The following is a 9,833-nucleotide window of genomic DNA, read 5'->3' as shown; positions in this document are numbered from 1 at the left end:
CACGTGTCCTTATAGTAGAACGATTTGTAATCCTTTGGATATATACCCAGTAATGGGATTGCTGGGTCAAATGGAATTTCTATTTCTAGGTCCTTGAGGAATCACCACACTGTCTTCCACAATGGTTGAACTAATTTACACTCCCACGAACAGTGTAAAAGTGTTCCTATTTCTCCACATCCTCTCCAGCGTCTGTTGTCTCCAGATTTTTTAATGATCGCCATTCTAACTGGCGTGAGATGGTATCTCAATGTAGTTTTGATTTGCATTTCTCTGATGACCAGTGATGATGAGCATTTTTTCATATGTTTGTTGGCCTCACGTATGTCTTCTTTTGTAAAGTGTCTGTTCATATCCTTTGCCCACTTTTGAATGGGTTTGTTAGTTTTTTCTTGTAAATCTGTTTTAGTTCTTTGTAAATTCTGGATATCAGCCCTTTGTCAGATGGGTAAACTGCAAAAATTTTTTCCCAATCTGTTGGTTGCCGATTTGCTCTAATGATTGTTTCTTTTGCTGTGCAGAAGCTGTGGAGTTTGATTAGGTCCCATTTGTCTATCTTGGCTTTTGTTGTCAATGCTTTTGGTGCTTTGGTCATGAAATCCTTGCCTACACCTACGTCCTGAATGGTTTTGCCTAGATTTTCTTCTAGGGTTTTTATGGTGTTAGGTCTTATGTTTAAGTCTTTAATCCATCTGGAGTTAATTTTAGTGTAAGGTGTCAGGAAGGGGTCCAGTTTCTGCTTTCTGCACATGGCTAGCCAGCTTTCCCAACACCATTTATTGAACAGGGAATCCTTTCTCCATTGCTTGTTTTTGTCTGGTTTGTCAAAGATCAGATGGTTGTTGATATGTTGTGTTGCCTTCAAGACCTCTGTTCTGTTCCAGTGGTCTATATCTCTGTTTTGGTACCAGTACCATGCTGTTTTGATTACTGTAGCCTTGTAGTATAGTTTGAAGTCCAGTAGTGTGATGCCCCCCGCTTTGTTCTTTTTGCTTAGAATTGACTTGGCTATGCGGGCTCTCTTTTGGTTCCATATGAAGTTTAAGGTGGTTTTTTCCAGTTCTGCAAAGAAGGTCATTGGTAGCTTGATGGGGATAGCATTGAATCTGTAAATTACTTTGGGCAGTATGGCCATTTTCACGATATTGATTCTTCCTAACCATGAACATGGAATGTTTCTCCATCTGTTTGTGTCCTCTCTTATTTCGTTGAGCAGTGGCTTGTAGTTCTCCTTGAAAAGGTCCTTTACATTCCTTGTTAGTTGTTTTCCTAGATATTTTATTCTCTTTGTGGTAATTGTGAATGGAAGTTTGTTCTTGATTTGGCTCTCTTTAAGTCTGTTATTGGTGTATAGGAATGCATGTGATTTTTGCACATTGATTTTGTATCCTGAGACTTTGCTGAACTTGCTTATCAGTTTCAGGAGGTTTGGGGCTGAGACGATGGGTCTTCTAGATATACGATCATGTTGTCTGCAAATAGAGACAATTTGACTTCCTCCTTTCCTATTTGAATGCCCTTTATTTCTTTTTCTTGCCTGATTGCTCTGGCTAGAACTTCTAATACTATATTGAATAGCAGTGGTGAGAGAAGGCATCCTTGTCTGGTGCCACATTTCAAGGGGAATGCTTCCAGTTTTTGCCCATTCAGTATGATATTGGCTGTTGGTTTGTCATAAATAGCTTTTATTAATTTGATATACGTTCCATCGATACTTAGCTTATTGAGGGTTTTTAGCATAAAGGGCTGTTGAATTTTGTCAAAGGCCTTCTCTGCATCCATTGAGATAATCATGTGGTTTTTGTCTTTGGTTCTGTTTATGTGGTGAATTACGTTTATAGACTTGCGTATGTTGAACCAGCCTTGCATCCCTGGGATGAAGCCTAGTTGATCATGGTGGATAAGCTTTTTGATGTGCTGTTGCAATCAGCTTGTCAGTATTTTATTGAAGATTTTTGCATCTATGTTCATCATGGATATTGGCCTGAAGTTTTCTTTTCTTGTTGAGTCTCTGCCGGGTTTTGGAATCAGGATGATGTTGGTCTCATAAAATGATTTTGGAAGAATTCCCTCTTTTTGTATTGTTTGGAATAGTTTCAGAAGGAATGGTACCAGCTCCTCTTTGTATGTGTGGTAGAATTCAGCTGTGAACCCATCTGGACCTGGGCTTTTTTTGGGTGGTAAGCTCTTAATTGCCTCCTCAACTTCAGACCTTGTTATGGGTCTGTTCAGGGTTTCGGCTTCTTCCTGGTTTAGGCTTGGCAGGAGGCAAGTGTCCAGGAATTTATCCATTTCTTCCAGGTTTGTTAGTTTGTGTGCATAGAGTTGTTTGTAATAATCTCTGATGATGGTTTGAATTTCTGTGGAATCTGTGGTGATATCCCCTTTATCGTTTTTTATTGCATCAATTTGGTTATTCTCTCTTTTCTTTTTTATTAATCTGGCTAGTGGTCTGTCTATTTTGTTGATCTTTTCAAAAAACCAGCTCCTGGATTTATGGATTTTTTGAAGGGTTTTTTGTGTCTCTATCTCCTTCAGTTCTGCTCTGATCTTAGCTATTTCTTGTCTTCTGCTAGACTTTGAGTTTTTTTGATCTTGCTCCTCTAGCTCTTTCAGTTTTGACAATCGGGTGTCAATTTTTGATCTCTCCTTGCTTCTCATGTGGGCACTTATTGCTATATATTTTCCTCTAGAGACTGCTTTAAATGTGTCCCAGAGATTCTGGTATGTTGTGTCTTCATTCTCGTTGGTTTCGAAGAACATCTTTATTTCTGTCTTCATTTCATTGTTTATCCAGTCAACATTCAAGAGCAAGTTGTTCAGTTTCCATGAAGCTGTGCGTTTCTGGGTTAGTTTTTGAATTCTGAGTTCTAACTTGATTGCACTGTGGTCTGAGAGACTGTTTGTTACGATTTCCGTTCTTTTGCATTTGCTGAGGAGTGATTTACTCCCAATTATGTGGTCAATTTTAGAGTAGGTGTGATGTGGTGCTGAGAAGAATGTATATTCTGTGGATTTGGGGTGGAGAGTTCTGTAAATGTCTATTAGGTTTGCTTGGTCCCGGTCTGAGTTCAAGTCCTGGATATCCTTGCTAATTTTCTGTCTTGTTGATCTGTGTAATATTGACAGTGGAGTGTTAAAGTCTCCCACTATTATTGTGCGGGAGTCTAAGTCTCTTTGTAAGTCATTAAGAACTTGCCTTATGTATCTGGGTGCTCCTGTATTGGGTGCATATATATTTAGGATCGTTAGCTCTTCTTGTTGCATTGATCCTTTTATCATTATGTAATGTCCCTCTTTGTCTCTTATGATCTTTGTTGCTTTATAGTCTAATTTATCAGAGATGAGAATTGCAACTCCTGCTTTTTTTTGCTCTCCATTTGCTTGGTAAATCTTCCTCCATCCCTTTATTTTGAGCCTTTGTGTATCCTTGCATGTGAGATGGGTTTCCTGGATAAGGCACACCAATGGGTTTTGTCTTTTTATCCAATTTGCCAGTCTGTGTCTTTTGATTGGGGCATTTAGTCCATTTACATTTAGGGTTAATATTGTTATGTGTGAATTTGATCCTGCCATTTTGGTGCTAGCTGGCTGTTTTGCCCTTTAGTTGCGCTGGTGCTTGTTGTTCCTTTATATGTGTAGAGTCTCTTTCAGGAGCTCTTGTAGAGCTGGCCTGATGGTGACGAAATCTCTGAGTACTTGCATGTTCCCAAAGGATTTTATTTTTCCTTCACTTATGAAGCTTAGTTTGGCTGGATAGGAGATTCTGGGTTGAAAGTTCTTTTCTTTAAGGATGTTGAATATTGGCCCCCACTCTCTTCTGGCTTGTAGGGTTTCTGTTGAGAGATTTGCTGTGAGTCTGATGGGCTTCCCTTTATGGGTAACCCGACCTTTCTCTCTGGCTGCCCTTAGTATTTTCTCCTTCATTACGACCCTGGTGAATCTGACGATTATGTGCCTTGGGGTTGCTCTTCTTGACGAATATCTTTGTGGTGTTCTCTGTATTTCCTGGACTTGAATGTTTGCCTGCCTTGCTAGGTTGGGGAAGTTTTCCTGGATAATATCCTGCAGAGTATTTTCCAGCTTGGATTCATTCTCTTCGTCGCATTCGGGTACGCCTATCAAACGTAAATTAGGTCTTTTCACATAGTCCCACATTTCTTGGAGACTTTGTTCATTGCTTTTTACCCTTTTTTCTCCAGTCTTGCCTTCCCGTTTTATTTCATTGAGTTGATCTTCGACCTCTGATATCCTTTCTTCTGCTTGGTCAATTCGGCTGTTGATACTTGTGCATGCTTCACGAAGTTCTCATGTTGCATTTTTCAGCTCCATCAATTCACTTATATTCCTTTCTATTTTGTCCATTCTCATTAGCATTTCGTCAAATCTTTTTTCAAGGTTCTTAGTTTCTTTGCATTTGTTTAGAACATGTTCTTTAAGTTCACAGAAGTTTCTTACTACCCACTTTCTGAAGTCTGATTCTGTCATTTCATCACACTCGTTCTCCCTCCAACCTTGTTCCCTTGCTGGTGAGGAGTTCTGATCCCTTGTAGGAGGAGAGGTGTTCTGGTTTCGGGTGTTTTCATCCTTTTTGTGCTGGTTTCTTCCCATCTTTAAGGATTTATCCACCTGTCGACTTTGTAGTTGCTGGCTTTCAGATTGGGTCTCAAATCTTTCAGATTGACGTTCTGTTTGTTGATGATGAGGTTATTTCTGTTTCTTGGTTTTCCTTCTGACAGTCTGGCCCCTCTGCTGTAGGTCTGCTGAGGTTCACTCCAGGCCCTGCTTGCCTGGGGTTCACCTGCAGCAGCTGCTGAACAGCAAGGGTTGTTACCAGTTTTCTTCTTCTGCTATCTTTGTTTCAGAAGGATACCCGCCTAGTGTCAATCTGATCTCTCTTTTATGAGGTGTCTTTTTGGATATATAGGGGTCAGGGAGCTGCTTGAGGAGACGGTCTCTTCTTTATAGGAGCTCAAATGGTGAGCTGTGAGCTCTGTTGTTCATTCAGAGCTGCTGGGCAGGTACTTTTAGGTCTGCTGCAGCAGAACTCATAAACTGCTTTTTGTTCCCAGGTGCTCTGTTCCAGGGATTTAGGGCTTTATTTATGAGTTTCCGTTATGCTGCCGCTTTCTTTTTTTTTTTTTTCCTTCAGACCTGCCCAGCCCAGCAAGGAGGCAGCCTAGTCACTGTCGGCCTATAGCAGCTTTGCTGAGCTACTGTGGGCTTCACCCCGCTGCCCAGTGAACTTCCCTGCAGTCCTGTTTATATGGGTGTAGTTAGAACTGCTTTGGCGATGTTGGCCCGCCTCTGTTGAGGCGGTGTCTCTTTGCTGTGGCGGGTTGCCTTGGCAACGGCGGGCTGCCTCAGCAATGACGGGTTGCCTTGGCAACGGCGGGCTGCCTCGGTAATGGCGGACGCCCCTCCCCCACAGAGCTGGACCGTCCCGGGTTCAGCTGTGCTTGCTGTGAAACTCTCAATCCAGAGTTTCTGGTTGCTGTTCTTTTGTGGGGTGGGGCCAGCCGAGCCTGATCGCCTGGCTCCCTGCCTCAGAGCCTTTTTTAAGTTGGTGTTCCAGTCGCCTGTTGAAGAGGCGCCGGGTCTGTTTGTTTTCCCCTGCAGCCACTCACTGCCCTGGCTTAAACAGCGGCACTGAGGTTTGTGGCGCTTTTTTTTTTTTTGCCCTGGAATCTACTGTCCTGGTTCTCTGCTCAGTCCCCTTTTTGAACCGGCGAATGGGCGACTTCCCGTGGCTCCAATCGCCAGCCAAAAGGGCCCCCGGACTGGTGTATTTTGTACGGAGAAGCGCGGCTCCGGGGCGCCGACATAGCAGCCGCGTGGGGCAAAGCAGCAGTGCCGGCCGGCACAGCCGCGCTGGCCGAAACAGCCGTGCTGGCGACCATGGAGCACCTCTGCCCGGGAATTTCCTAGTCTGTGGGCAATAACAACGCAGCGTCCACTCACCCTCTGCGCTTTCACTGGGAGCTGCAATCCTGAGCTGTTCCTAAACGGCCATCTTGGATCCAAACCCCCAAAGATTCACTTTCTAAATAATCACTCTGAGGTACTTACCTGTGGAAGACATTGTCATCTTTTCTAAAGAGTTTTAAATATCTTATTTTATGGGTTGGATATCAGTTTTCTTCTCTCTTTAGTCTTGCTCTGCCTATTCAAGTCTCAGTCCCTCTCCCTAAGACACACAGGGTAATAATTGTTCAGTAAATCTCTTAGTTGTGTATCCAGAGCAGTTCTAGCCTAAAAAATTGGCTTTCGTATGGTTATTTAGGAATAATATAGAAAAACAATTAATGTAACCTGCTTTATTTTAGAAACTGAGCATAGTATTTTGGGTATATTTTATCACATGATTATTATAATACACAATGGTGTCATTATCCCCATTTCAAAAATGTAGAAACAATTAGAGAGGCTAGATCATTTGTTGCAGATTAAAGTGGCTGAGTCAGGATTTGAACCCAGTTCTGTTTGACTCCAAGGCCCCTGATCATTCTTTCACCTATGTGGTCTTTACTTTCTTTGTGAAAAATGTAATAATAAGCCAAATTATTAAGGAAACAAGAACTAGTTTCAACTATTTTGATGATAAAATTACTAATAATCATGGGAATGTGAAAAACAATAATTATATAATTGTAGTTTTAGATGTAAACATCCTTATCTCCCAGTATTTTGTGACTATCAGAATAAAAGTAACCTGTAAATCTAAATTCTCCTTTCAACACCATCCAAAATATGTAACTAGATATGAAAATCTAAATCCTGTTCTTAAACTGCCTCATAAGACCATGGAAATTTGCCCACGTATTGTTGTAAAAATAACTTTGAAAAACTTTAAATTACTCATCTGTATCACATTTAAAGACAGCTTTTATGTAGGTTTCCATTTATTCACTATTCTAATAACTACCCAGGGCAATGGAATATCTATAAATGGTGCAGAAGCCAGGGAAAATGGGCTAATATTCTTATCCATTACTGACTCGTAATTTAATACTATTAACATTTAAACTCCATTCCTCTTTAGACAACTAATCTCTATTTAAACTACATTTTATTGTGGGAGTTTATATGGTTTAATTGATTAATGATTTAAATGGTGAAATATGAAAACAAGATTAGTACATAAAGGTGTCATTTGCACACATTTTTTTTCCTCATCTCCTGGACATATAGTAGATTCTTGCTGATCAAATATGTTCCAACATTTACCCAGCTTGACCTCCCCAGAGCATGGCAACAGAAATCTGTGCCTCAGGAAAATGCCAACCTGAGCAGGCAAAAGGCAGGCACCCCCAGTTCAGCTTAATTTCAGGGGCCCTGGAGGCACTCCTTTCCAACTCCATTCCAATTGGCTAGCAGGACATCTAACATTTTCAAAGGCAGAGTAGCTTGGAAGGAATGCCTCACTAAATAAGAACTCCTTAAAATCTGCACATGCCTTAAAAACTGCAATGGCTGATTTAATCTTGTTGGATCTAGTTTTGGGGTCTGATTATGAGCAGAATAAACCAAGAAGGTTTTCACAGCTTTTTTTTTTTTTTTTTTTTTTCCCCAAAAAAAAAAAGAATTTAATATAGGTATTTTAAACAAGTGCTTTTTCTCCTTAAAAACATTTATTTTATTCTGGTTTAATAATGGAAAAAAAAAAAACCCAGAAAAACTTAGATTGAGAAACAGTTGGTCAGTCCTCAGATTGAGGATGCTTGATCAATACTCCTGAAGACTGTCAGGGTCAGGAATAAAGGAGATAGACTCAGAAGCTGTCATAGGTTAGAGGAGACTGGTGAGACATGACAACTAAATGCAATGTGTTACTTTAGGTGGGTGATGGAGCAGGAAGCAGGGATTAATGTAAAAACTGGTATATCCAAATAAAGCCTAGAGTTTAGTTATTAGCAATGTGCCCAATGTATAATGGTAATGTAAAATGTTAACTGTGAAGGAAACTGGGGGTCAGGTGTATAAAAAAATCTGTACTATTTTTGCAGCTTTTCTATAAATCTAAAACTATTCCAAAATAAGAAATTTCTTTAAAAAAAATCTCACTTTACCAGTTTAGGAATAAATTAAGTAAATAATCATAAATATTAAAGTCCAACTTCACTTGAGTTTTCCACGTCAAATATTTGATGTGCTTGGGCCGACATATCACAAAAATCACACACCAAGATTCTTTAGTTTATAAATATATACAATATCTATTCTACTTTTGAAAATAGCTAAAAATTACTGAAAGTTTTTATCTGAAAAGGTCAAATACTTATTTTTAGTTGTTTCCATACTAAACCTTCTGTCTCCTTCAAATTTAGTAACTACACTGTAAATTTTCCACTTTTAATGTCTGTACAATATTTTATCTTAGATGAATTTAGGAATGTTTTATTTTAATGTAAGAGTTTTGAAGCCCTTGGGGAAAAATGATAAACTCTGAAAGTGTAGTCTATGGCCTTAGTTTTAGGAATCTTCCCCTCATCACAATTCTTTTTGGTAAAGCTTCATTGCCACCCTCCCACCTTCCAGATCTTTTGAATGCTATTTTTATTCTAGCTGAATTTCTATTACAGTGAAAAGTAGTTGGCAAAATGTCATATTTAGAGGTAAGCTTCTATAATTTTATTGTATTGGTTGTAATATTTGTAATATCATTCAGCATGTAACAAGCACCTATCTGCAGATTTCCTGTTTGACAATTGCCCTTTTGTGAAGTTATCAGTTTCCATCATGCAATCTATTTTACACGATTTTCTTTGTAAATAAAAGTTACAATAATCACATTGTTCTCTCTTTACAATTTTCATACACATATACATTTATTGATTCAAGTTGGAGATAAGTAAGGTGGAGAACTTCCTCTTTGTAGTGTGTTAGGCTGTATGCTTATAATCTTTGAAACTGCCAACTGAGCAACAGGGGTATGTCAATTTATTCTTTTGTTTAATCAACATCTATTGAACTTTGACTAAAAACTGTTGAGTTTAAGACACAGAAATAACAGACTGCTCTTTGATTTATAAATTCAACTGCTCTCAAAAAACTCACAGCTGAATTTAGTTATATATTTAATTTTTTAAAAATTTCAGTCGCTTTAGGGATACAATGGTTTTTGGTTACATGGATGTATTGTATAGTGGTGATATCTGGGCTTTTAGTGTACCCATCATCCGAATAGTATACATCAGTGGTCTCCAAGCTTTTTTGGCACCAGGGAATGATTTCGTGGAAGATAATTTTTCCACTGACTGGACTGTGTGTGGGGTGAGGGATGGTTTTAGAATGATTTAAGCACTTTACATTTATTGTACACTTCTGTCTATTATTATTACATTGTAATATATAATGAAATAATTATACAACTCACCATAGTGTAGAATCAAGGGACCCCTGAGCATTTTTTCCTGCAACTAGATGGTCGCTTCTGGAGTTGGTGGGAGACAGTGACAGATCTTCAGGCATTGGATTTTCATAAGGAGCATACAACCTAGATCCCTCACATGCACAGTTCAAGCAGGGTTTGCACTCCCATGAGATCTAATGCTGTTGCTGTTCTGACAGGAGGTGGAGCTCAGGCAGTAATGTGAGCAAGGCAGAGAGGCTGGAAATACAGATGGAACTTTGCTTTCTTGCCAGCTGCTCACCTTCTGCTGTGAGGCCTGGTTCCTAACAGGCCATAAACTGGTATTGGCCTGCCTGGGGATTGGGGACCCCTAGTGTACATTATACTCAATTGGTAGTTTATCCTCTCCCAAGACCCTCTCACTCTTCCCTCCCTCTTCTGAGTTTCCAGTGTTCATTATATCACCCTGTATGCCTCTGCA

General features: G+C 39.7%; 1 long non-coding RNA gene across 1 annotated transcript in view; it reads left to right on the top strand.

The window, feature by feature from the left end:
- The window catches only part of LOC116551860, a 12,660-nt gene extending 3,039 nt beyond the window's left edge, over positions 1–9,621 (top strand). The window contains exons 2-3 of the long non-coding RNA XR_004269091.1: positions 7,776–7,787; positions 9,527–9,621. This is a non-coding gene — a long non-coding RNA (uncharacterized LOC116551860). The remainder of the gene's footprint in view (positions 1–7,775; positions 7,788–9,526) is intronic.
- The last annotated feature ends 212 nt before the right edge of the window (positions 9,622–9,833 follow it).

Source organism: Sapajus apella, unplaced genomic scaffold, assembly GCF_009761245.1.
Source record: "Sapajus apella isolate SASKATOON/1434 unplaced genomic scaffold, GSC_monkey_1.0 scaffold10, whole genome shotgun sequence".
NCBI classification, from domain to species: Eukaryota; Metazoa; Chordata; class Mammalia; order Primates; family Cebidae; genus Sapajus; species Sapajus apella.
Note: the sequence above shows the minus strand (reverse complement) of the source record. Positions and strands in the feature narration are given on the sequence as shown.